The sequence below is a fragment of the Saccopteryx bilineata genome, chromosome 7, assembly GCF_036850765.1.
Source record: "Saccopteryx bilineata isolate mSacBil1 chromosome 7, mSacBil1_pri_phased_curated, whole genome shotgun sequence".
Lineage (NCBI taxonomy): Eukaryota > Metazoa > Chordata > Mammalia > Chiroptera > Emballonuridae > Saccopteryx > Saccopteryx bilineata.
In genome coordinates this window covers 107,849,183-107,864,219 of record NC_089496.1, presented here as the reverse complement: position 1 = coordinate 107,864,219, position 15,037 = coordinate 107,849,183, and the positions used below count along the sequence as shown (strand labels likewise).

At 54.6% G+C, this 15,037-nt stretch overlaps 1 protein-coding gene across 19 annotated transcripts in view; it reads left to right on the top strand.

Annotated features, from left to right (window-relative positions):
• The window catches only part of CHST15 (carbohydrate sulfotransferase 15), a 77,458-nt gene that overhangs the window by 12,719 nt on the left and 49,702 nt on the right, over positions 1-15,037 (top strand). For 6 of the 19 annotated variants that reach the window (XM_066239197.1, XM_066239203.1, XM_066239206.1 and 3 more), the window contains one exon: positions 6,323-6,380. The exons of 3 other annotated variants lie outside the window; for them this stretch is intronic. The gene's annotated coding sequence lies outside the window, so the exon portion shown is untranslated. Of the gene's footprint in view, positions 1-5,933; positions 5,961-6,322; positions 6,461-7,874; positions 7,954-10,506; positions 10,559-13,908; positions 13,964-15,037 lie in introns of those variants that run through there. 10 more of the 19 variants (XM_066239200.1, XM_066239204.1, XM_066239209.1 and 7 more) reach the window with 6 other exon arrangements.

Sequence of the window (15,037 nt, the reverse complement as noted above, 5' to 3'; positions counted from 1 at the left end):
ACCCTTTGGAGAGGGACTAGGGTATAGCAAACTCCTGGGCTGCTGTAGCCCCTTCCTTGAGCGTGACTTTCCTGCCCTGGCCTTGACCGAGTCCCAGCCCTTGCGTAGGACTTGACTTCCTCTTGACCCCTCGAGGGGGAAGGTTTCCCCCTCCCATTGCAGCCCCTGGTGTTTCTCTCCGGGAGAGCTTCCGCTCCTTGAGGAGCTGTGCCTTACAATCATCTCCCTCCTTCCTCGAGGGGTCCCCCAGGTGGCCCCTCTACCCCAGGCCCTGCCATCGCCAGGTATGGTGGTCTTCACGGGAACAACTGATTCGGCACACTGGCCTCTGGGGCCCTCCGCCTCCTCAGGCCAGTGTGTACTGCTCACGGGAACAACTGATTCGGCACACTGGCCTCTGGGGCCCTCCGCCTCCTCAGGCCAGTATGTACTGCCTGTAGTCAAGCCAGGCGAACAACATGTTAATAACAACAGCCTCTGTTTCTTGGGAATCAACTGGTCAACCCAATCCATAGGATAGCCTCAACAGATTGTTTCTGTCAATTGTTTTCTGAACCTTTTAATCTCTCCGGTCCTTCCTGGACATCCTTACGAAGTGTAACATGGCGGCATTTTCCTAATAAATGTTTATCAGTCGTGGCAGCAATATAATACGTCTTCATTTTATGTTATGATTCATTTTTAAACAGTGGACAAAAACTAAATTTACTGTGGTTTAGTAAATGGAGAAATAAAAGAGAAACCGGGTTTTTTTGTTTGTTTGTTTTTTGTTTTTATTTTTTCAGAATAGCTTGATTTAGAATCAGTCCAGATGCTCATTCAGCATCTTTTTTCAAATCCCCAAGGGGGCCGTAATGTCTGGAAACGGACTATATTGACATGTTGGACACTTGCCAAGAGTCCCCTTAATCTTTTTGGCACTCTGAGATGTTGCCTTGTAATTTTATTTCAGGTTTTTTTTAAATTTTGAAAAGCTTTTTGATTCACCGGAAGCTGCAGAAACAGTGCAGAGTTGCAGCGCCCCCTTCAGTCAGCTCCCCGCAATGGTGACATCGTCCGTGGCCGCGGACTGTTCCCCGGGTCAGGAAATGGGTCCTGGTACCATCAGCTGAGCTCAGGCCGTATTCTGTCACACTCTCCTTTCATTCAGTCTAGGGATCTACAGCCCTCTGGAAGCATTCTAGAATTTCGTAAACTTCGGTGGTGGTGTTTATCTTTTAGATTGTTTTTGGATCCCTTCCCACGGGCCGACAATTAAAATTCATTTCCATCGGGTCAGTCAATCCTGGAAGACCCACGGTCGATGCCTCTCCCCGTGTTCCACGTGCCCTGTGCGGTGCATTGTGGGGCATCAGCCCTGGTGTGTGCGCAACATTGACGAACTTCTTCCCAGTGTGAGCAGTTCTTGAGGAGGAACCATCGAGAACAGTTTGGCATAACAGAATGTAGGACCGGGAATGGGGAAACTTAGGTTCTGTTTCAGCAACCCTTAAGATCAGGGGTCCCCAAACTACGGCCCGCGGGCCACATGCAGCCCCCTGAGGCCATTTATCCGGCCCCCGCCGCACTTCCGGAAGGGGCACCTCTTTCATTGGTGGTCAGTGAGAGGAGCATAGTTCCCATTGAAATACTGATCAGTTTGTTGATTTAAATTTACTTGTTCTTTATTTTAAATATTGTATTCGTTCCCATTTTGTTTTTTTACTTTAAAATAAGATATGTGCAGTGTGCATAGGGATCTGTTCATAGTTTTTTTTTTTTAGTCCGGCCCTCCAATGGTCTGAGGGACAGTGAACTGTCCCCCTGTGTAAAAAGTTTGGGGACCCCTGCTTAAGATGGACGTGGTCCACATGCCCGTTTTACAGATGCGAAGAACTGAGGCGAGAGAGGTTTTGGCAGCTCAGGAGGGGTAGAGTTGGGACTTGCACCCAGGCCGTCCCTCCTGAGAGGTTGCTGGCTCTCACCTTGGAGGACTGCCCTTCCTTGGCTCAGGCCTGGACATCTCTGGCCCCCGTTCTCACTGACTGCTTTGTATTCTGGGGCCGCTCACTGGACTTCTCTTGAGTCTCTCTCCTCAAGGACCAGGGGCGCGGCTGAGAAGGTCTGTCCCTTCCAGTCCTGAGCACAGTGCGTTTTACTAGCGAAGACAGTGGTACCGGGATAACCCTCCTAGAGCCTGGTGAAATTCCTGCCCTGTCTCTCCCGTGGGTAACTTTGCAGGTTGAGTAGATGTCTACCGCCTCTTCTTCTGGTTCGACGGGCTCCTCACTCCCAACAACTGAGTTATGCTCTGGTGTATTTTAGTGAAACCACTTACAAACGGATGTTTAAAGATGGCACACTCCCCACGCACAGCGTTGCTGTGTCTGAGCCCCTGACCTGCGTTCAGCTCCGGGTCAAAGTTGGTCCTTGAGTAACCAGAAGGGGTGCCACGCCGCTCCCTGCCAGCTTCGTGGGCAGCATTGATTATGAAGTGCCACCGGAACGAGGTGCGAGGGCATTGTCAGCGAGGACTCGATCGACTCTGCAGTCTCCACGACCCAGGGTTCCAGTTAAGCTCGTTTGTACACGGTGTTTGAACTGCACGGTCTTAGGGACAGGCTGTAAAAACCAGCCGAGCAGGGCGCGCAGGGGAGGCTGAATGTTCTCTTCAGGTTGTGGGATGAACCCGACCGTTTTCGAAGGGAAAGATTTTCCCGTTTGAAGGGTCTGGAGGAGCGTGAGCGCACGGGAGGCGGCCAGACGCCTGGCACGGATGTGTAATTGCATTAACATGATGAATTAAAGGGCCCCATGGTTTTTGAAGCGTCAGGCAGAGCTGCATTAGAGAAGGTGCTGCTACAGATCAGAGAGGATGATAAATGCTCTCATGGAAAGTGCTTTTGCTAACCTCATTCCTGGTGCAGAATGGGAGAGTCTGATTCTGAAATGCTCCTGGAGGGGTCCCTGCCGTTTTCTGAGCATTTGCTCTTTAGCTGTTACCTGCACCTGGCGTAAGGGAAGCTCCCTGGATGTGATTTCTCCTTTAACTCCTGATTAAGTCACGCCTTTGGCGTCTCCAGAACCAGCTATATAATTTGCAGAGCCTAGTGCAACATGAAAATGTGAGTATGTATTAAAAAAAAAAGTTATTAAGAATTTCAAAACTAGCCTGATCAGGCGGTGGTGCAGTGGGTAGAGCATCGGACTGGGATGCCTCAGGACCCAGGTTCAAGACACTGAGGTCGCCAGCTTGAGCGCAGGCTCATCTGGTTTGAGCAAAAGCTCACCAGCTTAGACCCAAGGTCGCTGGCTTGAGCAAGGGGTTACTCAGTCTGCTGAAGACCCGCGGTCAAGGCACATGTGACAAAGCAATCAATGAACAACTAAGGTGTCGCAATGCGCAATGAAAAACTAATGATTGATGCTTCTCATCTTTCCGTTCCTGTCTGTCTGTCCCTGTTTATCCCTCTGACTCTCTCTCTGTCTCTGTAAAAAAATAAATAAAAATAAAAAGTAGGACAGCGAGAGCATTAAACCTTGTGCGGGCCCTTCTGAGCACCGGGGCAGCTTTTCTGAGGCTTTCATGGCAACTTGTGTGAACGGTAGATTGTAAGTGGCCAGAAGGCAGGGCTGCAGCCCCGTCACCTTGGTGCTCTCTGAGGGGTCTGCTGGGGTGCCTGACCCCAGTCCCACACTTAGGAGAGACCTGTTACGCTGAACTGGTCCACGGAGAGATTGTCCTGGTCTGTCGTCGGTGTGATTTCCTGTAGCTGTTTTAGGTTCTACGCACCAGGAAGTCTGGGGAAAATCCTCCTCTGGGCTCTTTAGAGTGGACAGGTACAAGGTTCAATGTCCGATAAGCGCAGTGCAGAGGAGAGGAGGGAGTCTAAATTTAAAACCTTTCAAGAGAGAAAGAGAGAGAGAGAGAGAGAGAGTGTGTGTGTGTGTGTATGGTGTGTAAACCCAAAGTCGCAGTGACTGTTCACTGCAGAACAGGAGAGGCTGACAAACAGTGATGACCCCATTCCTGAGCATGGTAAACGTTGTCTCTGTCTGAGCTCCGTGTCTCAGTCCCTGGAGTGCCTCTCGTGTCCAGTGCTTGGACGGCATTCCCCCAGCTGAGTGGAAGGCTCCTGGAGAGAGTCCAGGATTTTAGGTTCCCTGTAGGTCACCCTAGTCACTTCCCAATCATGGAGAAAGCCAGTGTGCAGAATTGGGGGGGCTGGCGTTGCACATCTTGGCGAGGAAGAACTCCAGCGCCCGGAGCCTCCTGTCTCTGGAGCTAAGGGGCTGCAGGGCCGGGGCAAGCGGCCTGCTCTGCTTTGTGTCAGGTCTTCGTTCGCTCCCTGCGTGGTGCTCTGGGGCCGGCACCCGCTGGGGGGTGCCTTTCTTCTTCGAAGCCCGTGGAGAAGCGGAGAGCAGCACTGGAGGAGAAGTGGAGTGCTGCCAACCAAAGAAGGGGAAGTTCAGCAGGACTTTGCAGGTTTTAAATCAGAACCAGGATCCTTGAACGAGGATTCAAGTTATTTTTGGTGGTGGTGGCGGTGGGGGTCAGTGGGGGAGTGCGGGGTAGACACCGCTCAGAACACAGAAGGAGCGCTGCCCAAGGCGGATCCGGCAGAACCTTGTCTCGGGGGACCCGGGGCACCGTCCCTGGCTGTTTTGCCTTTTGTGCTCGGTTTGCGCAGAGGTCATTCATTGGAGCTGGGAGCTGCCAGGGAGCCAGGACGCTGTGCTCCCCTGTCATTGTCCTGAGCTGATGATGGTCTGAATGGGGCTCTGACGCTTGTGGAAAGAAAGCAACTGCCTTTTGTACCTGCTGGCCGGGGAGAGAGGACCCATCGGGAATTGGGCAGCTCTGGCGGCCGCAGCCGGCCGCCCTGGTGAGTTCGGCACTGGGCAGGCAGGAAAGTCTGGGTGGCACGTGGGTGTCTGCAGTGACATCCTCCCTTTCACGGGGGCTCGGTAGCAGCCAGCACGGCTCCGTCGTGTGCAAGCAGCAGCTGGTTTTGTTTTCTTTCTCTGTTAAGATTTCCCCAGTCTTTTTGATTTTTGAAAAGAAAACTAATAGGAATAAAACCCACAGTGGTTTTATTACTTGGTGTGGGAGTCTGAGATAACTTAATATGTCTGGTTTGGAGCTATTGGGGGGAAAAAGATCTCGAGGCACCAACAAAACAAAAAAAAGAGAGAGAGAGAGAACATAGAAAGCTGAAGGTGGCCACAGAGTCCTCTGTGCGAAGCTCACACTGTGCAGAGAGGCAGGATCCTGCCCGCCCTGCCCCTGCCCCTGCCCCTGCCCCATGCCCCTGCCTGGCACAGCCACACTGAGTGGCATCTGTTCATGAACCAATAAATCGGGCCTGTGAGTTGGCATTCTTGGACAGTGGCCTCAAACGGAAGGGGACTCTGAAGCTAGTAGGAAACAGTACTGTCATGTGTTGGGGCATTGTGGTCAGTACTTTCCATAACTCAGTTAATCGGCCCTCCCGCCCTGAGACGTAGGCGACTTGTTGATAGAGGGGCAGACCATACCCGGAGAGGTTTGGGAACGTGCCCAGGGTCCACCAGCGGCAGCGGCTGGGCTGAGCCGTGGGTGTGGGCCCTGCCCCCACGCTGTGCTCCACTCCTGCGCTACAGCGGATGCCAGGGAGGGAGAGGACTAACGCAGGCGGCTCGGTGTTCGGGATGCCTGCCTGGCCCCACTCAGTGCACCCTGGACCCACCGGGGGGCACGGACAAGGGAGTCAGCACTGGCTGTTGGGCAGTCGGGGTGGCTGAGGCCCTGTCCTCGTGGACCTCGGGTTCTGGGGGGGGGTGACTAGGCACAAACACTTAGTCGGGTGGTCATTTGATTCCTATTGTGATGTGTGTGACAAAGGAGTGACCGTGGGGTGAGGGGGAGTGAGGCACGAGGGTTTCCGTGGGTGGACTGAGCAGGTCTGGCCCGGGGTGCAGGCGGTGGTGGAGAGTCCCAGGTAACGATGGAGGAAGCGTGGGGAACAGGAGGGAACCAGGGAGCTCTGGCCCAGCGGGGAGGGAGGGGAGGTCCCAGAAGGCCTGCTGGAGGGGCAGAGACTGCGGATGCCGGGACAGGGCCTGAAGGGGGAGGCTGCACCCAGTGAGGGGCCCGAGGTTCTCTCTCTTTAAGGTACAGCTCTTGCTTCTGGAGCCCGGGCTGATGCCACAGCTGCTCCCCCCTGACCCCACCCCCGGCCTTGTGCCCAGTAGTCGGGGTGGCCCACACTGTCTGGAGCCTCCTCCTTCCACACCTTGAGGGACCTGGGCTTCTTGGCGACATTCAGGGTTCCTGGGACTGACTGACCTTCTCTCTCTACAGGGAGCCTTGAGGGCGTCTCTGGAAGTGACCTGCAGGGGCAGCGTTCCACAGCCGCAGTGTGAGTCTTCTACCTCCCCTCTTCCTGGGGGGCCCGGCCCTCTTGGACACGAGGTGGGAAGACTCGGAGTCAAATAGCAGGTTGCTGTCCCCGGGGGAGGAGGTGCCGCAGGAAGGCGGGGGCTGGCTGGTGACGGCAAGAGGCTCAACAACAGCAGACGAAAGAACGCCCTTTTCAAAGCCCTGCCTCAGACCTCACCCCTGCCCAGGGGATAGGTGACCGCCAACCTGAGCAGGACCACGATGTGGCCCTGGAGGGCTCGGGGTTGTGGCCTCCTGGACAAGTCCACTCCTGAAGGAGCTGTTTAAGACCCTGGCAACGGGAGGTCGTTACCCATCGACTGTGAGCTGGGTTGTAAAATCAGCCCTAAGTGGTTACAAGCTCCGTTAACCAGTCCGAGATTGCGGGAACGGAGCAGGCCTTGGCTTGGCACCTCCGAAAGCCCATAGGCATCGATCTGATGGGGGAACCCTTACCTTCGTGGTCAGGGTGAGAGGGCCGGCTGCACTGGCACAGTTAAGGCCGTGTCAAATTTCCTGCATGCCCTTGGCTCCTCTCTTGGTTTCTTACAGGGCAGAAACTTAACACCACCCATTCTAACTTTCTCTCGCTCTCTCTCCTTTTTTTTTGTGAACTTTTTTTCTTGGAGCATATCATGTATGCGTTAGGGAGCACCTACCAGACCTGTATGGCCTGATGGGTGTGCATAAACTGAACTCACCCGTGTAACCAGATCCTAGGTCCAGTACAGGACCAGCGCCCCAGAAAACCCTGGCTTCATTCTGCGTGGTAATCACCCCCTGCCCCCAGGCAGGGGAGACGGCCTCCCGAACCCCCAGCCTTGCCTGGTTCCTCCTGTTCTTTGTACTTTGTGTGGGTGGAACCAAGCAGCCTGTCCTCTCTGTGTCTGGTTTCTCCTGCTCGGTACCACGGTGACGAGATTCTGTCCCCGGTGTTTCTTGTAGCTGTGGCTTCTTCTTCATGTTGGTTGCTCAGTTGTAGCATCCATTCGACTGGGGATGGAGAACTGCAAGTTCGAGCTTCTGGCTCTGGAGCCAGTGCGCTGAGCGTTCTGAAACCTGTCTGATGCGCACCCGGACGCATTTCCTTTGGGCACGTCCCTAGGCGCAGATGGATCTGCTGGTCCTGGGACCGAGTGTGTGCAGCTTCAGTGCTGCTGCCAGTTTGCCAGGCGAGTGTGTCAAATTCAGGTCCTGCCAGCAGAGCAGGAGCCACTGGAAAGATGGAATAAGAACCTGGAAAAATAAGACCGGGAGATGACTCCCCTTAGCCCCCTGCCCCAAAGGGAGAGACCCCGGGGAATACTGCTGACCCTCTGGTGGCTTTGTGTTGAATGGGTGGCTGAGAAGGGACTCTCTCCTTGATGAGGCCCCGGAAGAACGCCACTGTCCCTCCTGGGATTCTGTGTGTCATGGTCACGTCTCGCTGGCAGCCATCTCTGTACTCCAACGTGGGGATGGGGATGTGTTGGTTTTTGGGAGGAGCCCAGAATGCAGTATTTCCATCACCCACACTGAAGTAAGGACTCCAGGCAGTCGCTGAGATGACACAGGTAGGCCTGGGGTTCCTCTCTCCTGGGGCGGGGGGGTGGCGGGATGGGGGCGGCCGCCACTATGGCCCGGTCTAAAAGATTTAATTCGGAAATCACTGCAGTCCCAGAACCAACTGGTTCTGCACACTCCCCTCTTCCATGCAGCTTGACCAGTCGGACCTTTGTACCCTGTGCTCAAGGTGGGTGAAAAACATTCCTCTCCTCACCTTGAGCTGACGTTCGGGGTGACTGATGGGTTCACATGTGACCGATGTTCAGCGTGACCGGGGGTCCAAAGCAGTGGGAAGAAGCAGCTGGTGTTTCCTGGGTCCCTGTGGGTAGGTAAGAACTCGGAGTGCAGGTGTGCTGGTCTCACTGTTACAGACAGGAAACCGAAAGGGAGGGGACTCACATTGTCCCTAAGCGCAGAGCTCCCCTGGGGCTGGCCCTGGCTGACTTCGGAGGTGTCTGCGGCCCACCCTGGCTCCGTCAGTTGCTAGCTCACAGCCCTGGCTGTGGCTGGATAAGGGAGGCTTGGGAGGAAAGGAATTCTGGGGCCATGAGCTTGAGGCTGAAAAGCCACCTGCAGTGATTGCCCATCTGCATCCCCCGCTCACAGAGGAAGCAGTTAGTTAATCTGGGGCAGGGCCTGGAAACCGCGCTTTTATCTGGTGCCCTGTGGAGTTGTGCATCGATTTTGGGACACAGAGACTTCGTGGTGCCTTTGGTTGGCAGGCTGGGTAAGGGGGAAAGTGAAGGAAGTAAGAAATGGTCCCAAGCAGCCCTGTGCCGTGGGACTTTCTGTGATGATGGAGACGCTTTATTCCTGCCCTGCCTGGTGTGGTGACACCAGCCGCACGTGACCCGTGAATGCTTTAAAATATGACGGGTGCTGCTGAGGAACTGAAACTTTAAATTGTACTTCGTCTTGATTTAACTTAAAAACAATCACTGGAAAACTTCTGAGAGTTGTTTGGAACAACTTGGACCCGGAACTTAACTTTTTCAGCTGTAAATTTCATGAGCTCTTGGAGGTCAGTGACTTGTGATGAAAATTTAGCATCCAGATTGAGATGGGCTATCAGGGTAAAATTCATACTGGATTTGGAAGACTAAGTGGGAGAAAAAATATAGTGCAAACTATTTCATTAATAACGGTTATTTATACTTGAGCCCGTATTGAAATGATACTATTTGGGGACGAGATATCGATGTGAATAAAACATATGAAAACAAACTTCATCTGGGACACTTGAGACGGGGCACGTGGCCCCCATCCTCTCCCCTCTGGGGCCTGTGGTTGGAGGGACCTCCCTTCCGGCGGCAGTTGGAGCCAGAGCGCTGGGAATTGGGGGAGGTGAGGGCTGCCCCTCCCCTGGGCCGTCCCCTGGGCTCGGCTCACCGGGGAGCAGGGTTCCAGTCCGGCCACGTCCCTGGCCCTGTGCGTGACCTCAAGAACACCTGCCCGATGAAGGCAAGCCCTCAGGGGGCTGCTCCAGGGCCCTGCCCTTCCTCCGTTCTCTCTAGGCGGGGCCTTTGGAATGAGCATGTGCTCTGACACTCCACGCGGGGAGGAAACGCCAGAACGTGCGTGAGCACACCTCCCTCTGGACTTGCGTGGCCGGCACATGTGAGCAGGCCGGGACTGGCCACCCGTCAGGGTCAGAACTTGGCCGTGACTTGTCAGTTAAGCTGGATTTAATTTAAGTCTCCACCCTAATGGGGTAGAGCCCCTCCAAACACGACGCCACAGAAATGTGCCCCAGAAAGTATGTCGTTGGGACGGGTCTCTGCCTCCCGCCTTGGCCCCACCGTGTCCGGAGGGGCAGTGGGAGTCCTGCGGGGAGTCCTGGGGAGGCGTGGCAGGTGGCCACACTCCGGTGAGGACTTTGGCGGACCAGCGGGTTCTCTGGGTCGGGCCAGCGGGTTCTCTGGGTCGGCAGCACTTAGCCCGTCCGACATGCTGTCACCTTCTTCCTCTTCTTCGCGGGGTTCTGGTCGCCTCCCTCGCGGGCTGTGAGCCGGGCCTGGCAGTGGCCTGGCAGTGGCCTGGCTTGGTTCATGGCCGTGTTCTGGCTGGGCACCGGGGCCTGGCGCACAGTAGGGGTCTCGTGCTTCGTTGAATGGGTTGAATTAGGAGCGTGCTCTCCTAACGTGAGGGTCAAGTTTGGCCCTTGGAGGTGGGTGGGGGGATTGGCCTCCTCCCCGACTGAACCAAGTGAGTGGGCCGAGCATTGGTGGCAGGTCAGGAGCTCTGGGTCTACATTGTGCGTTAGTAGAAAACTCCCAAGGGACGGGTTTGCTTTTCCTTCTAAAAACTGCTCCTATTATATACACTGAAAAGAGAAATCTCCCGTCAGGCAGAACTTTTCTCTCTACCAAGTACCGCCTCTGTCAAGCTCTGTCCTCTGCTCCTGACAGCACCGCGGGGCGACACCAGGTGTTCATGTTGTCCCAGGAGACAGCTGCAGCCACGTGGCCGCAGTTGGGCAGCGGAACTGAGATGTGGGGAACTCCCATCTAGGGTGACTTTTGCACCCTATTGTATCCCCACATTTACACGGCAGCCCAATGCTCAAAACCGCGTCGGTAAGGCTCGGGGGGCACAGGACACAGCAAAGTCAAGGTAGGGAGAGAGAAAGCGGGGCCCCGTCTCCGGGGAACTGGGGTCTGGTTCTGTGTGGATGGGCTGGCTGGTTGGGGAGGGCCTCAGGCTGACCTCTGTGCTCAGGTGTCCCTGGGCAGAGCCTGTGGCGGGGAGCACGGTGCTGCTGGCTCACCGGTCCTCTGCTCTGCTCGCCTGTTCAAAGTCACTGACTCAAACTTCTACAACCTGAAACCATAAACTCGTGACCTACCAGACTCCCAGCCCCCTCGAGTCTTCCCCCCACCCTGGTGCAGGCCCTGCCCACTTCTCGTTTGTGCTTTTCCCTCCATCATCTCGGGGTGGGGGGCACCCTGAGACCTGCCGGGAACCCTGGGTTCTCCGCCTCGCCTCCCAGGGCCAGGCTGATGACCCCCGCAGGGCCAGATTGTTTATGCCCCTTGGCCCGTTTTCACCCATTCCGTTCTGCGGGTGGGGTCTGAGAACGGCAGGGACTGACTTGAACTTCAGAGACTCTTGCCTTTACTGACCATACTTGTGGTCTGTGTGGCTGTGATCTGTTCCTGAGTTAAGCCTGCAGCGTTCAGCTGAACCCAGTTTTCTCTATATTTGGGAGTGCAGCGAGATGTGGGAACTCAAGGGGGACGTGGGTTTGTGGGCTGGCCAAGCTCAGACTCACCGCCTGCGCAGAGGGGCCTCCGGGCACAATGCTGAGTGGATCTCTCTGCAGGGACACAGAACGTCTCCCTGCCTCTGAGGGGCAGAGCCCCCCGCCCTCCCCCACCGACTGGTCATGGCCCACCCACGTCTGATGGCAGCTTAGCTCGGTGGGACGTGCTCCTAGTTGTTTGGAGACTTTCTTCCCAGCTTGGACTGTCGTCTTGCTAAGCCTTATTTTGGAGGGGGATATGGGGCCCCGAATCCTATCAGGCCTAAAATAAGAAGGATCCTCTTTTTACCGTTTGAATTTGTGTTTCTTTTTAATTAATGGAACGCTTTGCAGTTATTTACAAGACAAGGTCTTATTTTAAAAAGAGCGTTTCCTCTGCCTTTCTAATTGATTGGTATTTACGAGAGGGGCTGTCGAGGCAGGTGATAAGGGAAGCGGAATTTCTGTAAAGAGCTCGGTGATTCTTTTTAAACAGAAGACATTCAGCCGTATGTCTTCATCTTCTTTTTCTGGACCAGAATGTGATGGATCCATTGTTATAGCGGGCTGGGAAGTGATTCCTTTTGGGGAGTCGGCCTTCAAGAAGAGGCCAGGGTGGAACATGGCAGCGTGTGACAGAACAGACCAGAGACACCTCGACAAGTTAGGCTGAGCACAAACGTGGAGAGCTGGTGGTGACGGGACCAGCAGTGGGGATGATGACAAGCGTCAGAGCAGAGTGGCAGGCTCCTTGCCCAACCCTGTCCATGGGTTAGCCACCTCCCCCCCCCCCCCCCGCCACTCCACAACTCCGTCAGACCAGACAGTGTCGCCTTCATCCCGTTTTTCAGATGGGTACTGAGGCGGGCGTGGGGTCAGGCCGTCTCAGTGACCCCTGGGCTCAGGGCCACCACCCTGCTCCCGAGGGCCCAGCCAATGGAGACCGACCCCGGAGCAGGTGGCCATATGCTTATTTTTTTTTTCTTCAGTTAGTTTACTAATCGAGGCAAAGAGCCTGCGAGTTTTGACATGAAGTATCTGGATAATTGCCTCAAAGTGTCATTTCCATTTCTGCATGTTAAGACACAGCCTTTAATGAAATTTGAAAACCCAGCTTCACTTGGGGAAATGGTATCAATTTCTACGCCCGACTTTGCAGAGAGACCGCGGTGGCTGCAGCCCTGACGGGCTTCCCTGCAGCCACATGCCCGTCCTTCACCTCCTGTTTGTCTGGCTCGGCCTCCAGCCGGGACTTGGGGCCTCAGGTTGGCTGGTCTCCTGACCTGGGAAGGGGGGCCTTTACAAAGATGGTCTCTCTGGTGCCTGGCTTTGGTTCTGAGGTTCTGTTCTGGTGGCTCTGTGCCCACCGGGACTGCAGGTGTTGGGCGGGCTGGACGGAAGTGTGCCCTCTCTTCTGCGGCCCTCCCCGAGGACTGAGCGCTGACCACCGAGCAGATCAGTCTGAACAAGGAGGGAGGGAGCCAGCAGTGTCCCTGCATGTAAATTACGGGCCAGAAAATACCCACAGAAGGTAATAACTAAGAGCTTCATGCCACCTTTGAAAAATGTTCCTAATTTTTTTTTTTTGAAATCCCCAAAGAGAACTTGAAAGAGGCTTGATGTAAGCTGCCGGTGCTTGTGCCCGATGATCGTGTCATCCGGCTTCAGGGCAGAATGTGGTTCCAGGGAGCTGTCATCGTGTCCCTTGTGATGGGGGCTCGCACATCCAGTGCTGCTCTGAGAAGCCCTGTCAGTCACGTTGGGTTTGCAGACAGTGGCTCTGCTTCAACTGCAAAGCCTCTGGCGGGGGGAGGGGGGGTCCAGATCCTCACGGGGGAGGGGTGAGCGGGACAGAAAGGGCATTGGCTCCACGGCATGTACTCCATGAGTCCTGTCCCCCCAAAACCCTGTGTGGTCTCAGGAAGCTGTGGGAGGGGAATGGCCGGTGGTGGGGAGGCAGCCCCGAGAAAGAGCTGTCTGACTGTGTGACCTCTGCCCCGACCCTGCTCTGGGGGAGAGGTGCTCAGCAGTCAGGTGGCGGTGCTCCCTCCCCAAGCTGACCCGCCTCCCTCCCCTTTTTAAATTTTGGAGTGAATGCTGTTGGCCGTTTTTAGGGAAGAAAGCATCTTTGGGATTGGTTGCTAATCACTCATTTTTGCTCAGCATTTTACAACAGCAAGAAAGGGTGTGAAAAACTCAGCGCACCTGAGTCAACCTGGGGCAGTCCAGCCTTGTAACTCCTTTGTCAGCAGAACGAAAATAACTCCAGTGTCTGAACGTAGAGGGAAAAATAAAATAAAAAGTGAGCCCAGACTACTCTGTGAGGCTGTGAACATGCTTCCTTCTGCCAGCTCGCCAGCGGAGGAGGGAGCGAGGGTCAGCAACCCTGGGCAAACCGGGGGGGGGGGGCGGGGAGAGAAACCCCTGGGATGGAGTCCTGCCAGCTGGAGAGCTTCTAGAAGCATCCGTTTCGTGTGTGTGTGTGTGTGTGTGTGTGTGTGTGTGTGTGTGTCCCGCTGCTGGAGCAGAGCTTGCTGACACCCGAAACACTTCCAGCCCGGCACTCTGGAATGCCATGGATAATTTTTTCAATCCAAAATTCTAGTCTTTTCCCCACCCATTAAAGCCAGTAAGACCCTGAAATTAATTAAGTGGAGGAATTCATTTAATTACATAGGTAATTGGTACTTTTCTCTTCTGGAGAGTAGACAAGGGGGAAGCAGCTGAGGGACCAAAAAGGAAGAAGGAAGAAAGAGAGGAGACAGCAGCGTGGAGGTGTAAGTTGACTTGGACTACTTGGTGTTGCTGAAACCGTTCCAAATTTCCTGTATGGGACAGAAAGGAAAGTGATCCAGAAGGAAAAGGGACCCCCCCCTTTTCTTTTGTCCGAACTCAGGCCCGAAGCATTGTGTGGATGGAGGGAGCGCCTTCAGAAAATTTGCCCGAAAGGGCTCTACAAACTGAAAATGAGTTAAAAAACGAAGCAAAACGGAAAAAACAAAACTGGCCACAGATAAGAATCCTGTAATTAACAAAGACATGTCATTTTGGTGTTTTCTTAAGTAGGAAAGCTAATTTAGAGAGGCTGGAGGCGTGCTGGAGGTGGGCGGGGTGAGACCGCAGGTGGGGGCCTCTGAGACCCTTGTTTTTGCTCCTTCAGAGCTGGGGGGAGGGCTGGGGGCTCTCTTCGGGTGTCAGAAACCTGAGGCCACCAAACAGCCCCACAGTGGAGCCAGGGCCAGCTGTAGGCTCGATAGGTACCAGGAAATGGATTTTTTTGGTGACATAGGTACTAATCCTAGACAGCCAGAATTTAAAAACCTGCAGAAAATTCTATTTAAAAACAAAACAAAAAAAGCCCTCCAGTTTTTATTGGGAATTTTCTGTTCATGACAGATTTGTATATGTGTTGCTGGTCTCCCTCCCTTCCTCCCTTCCTTCCTTCTTCCTTCCCTCTTCCTTCCCTCCCTCCCCATTTTCTTCCTTCAGGAAATATTTGTCACCATGAACAAAATAGATAGATACCCTTGCTTTCCCCGAGCTGGCAGTAAGGTGGCCTGCCCCAAGCCACACAGTTTGCGTGGTAGTTTCAGGATTGTGCGCTGTCCCCTGTGTGCCTTCCCAGAGCTGGCAGTAAGGTGGCCTGCCCCAAGTCACACAGTTTGCGTGGTGGTCTCAGGATTGTGCGCTGTCCCCTGTGTGCCTTCCCAGAGCTGGCAGTAAGGTGGCCTGCCCCAAGTCACACAGTTTGCGTGGTGGCTTCAGGATTGTGCGCTGTCCCCTGTGTGCCTTCCCAGAGCTGGCAGTAAGGTGGCCTGCCCCAAGTCACACAGTTTGCGTGGTGGCTTCAG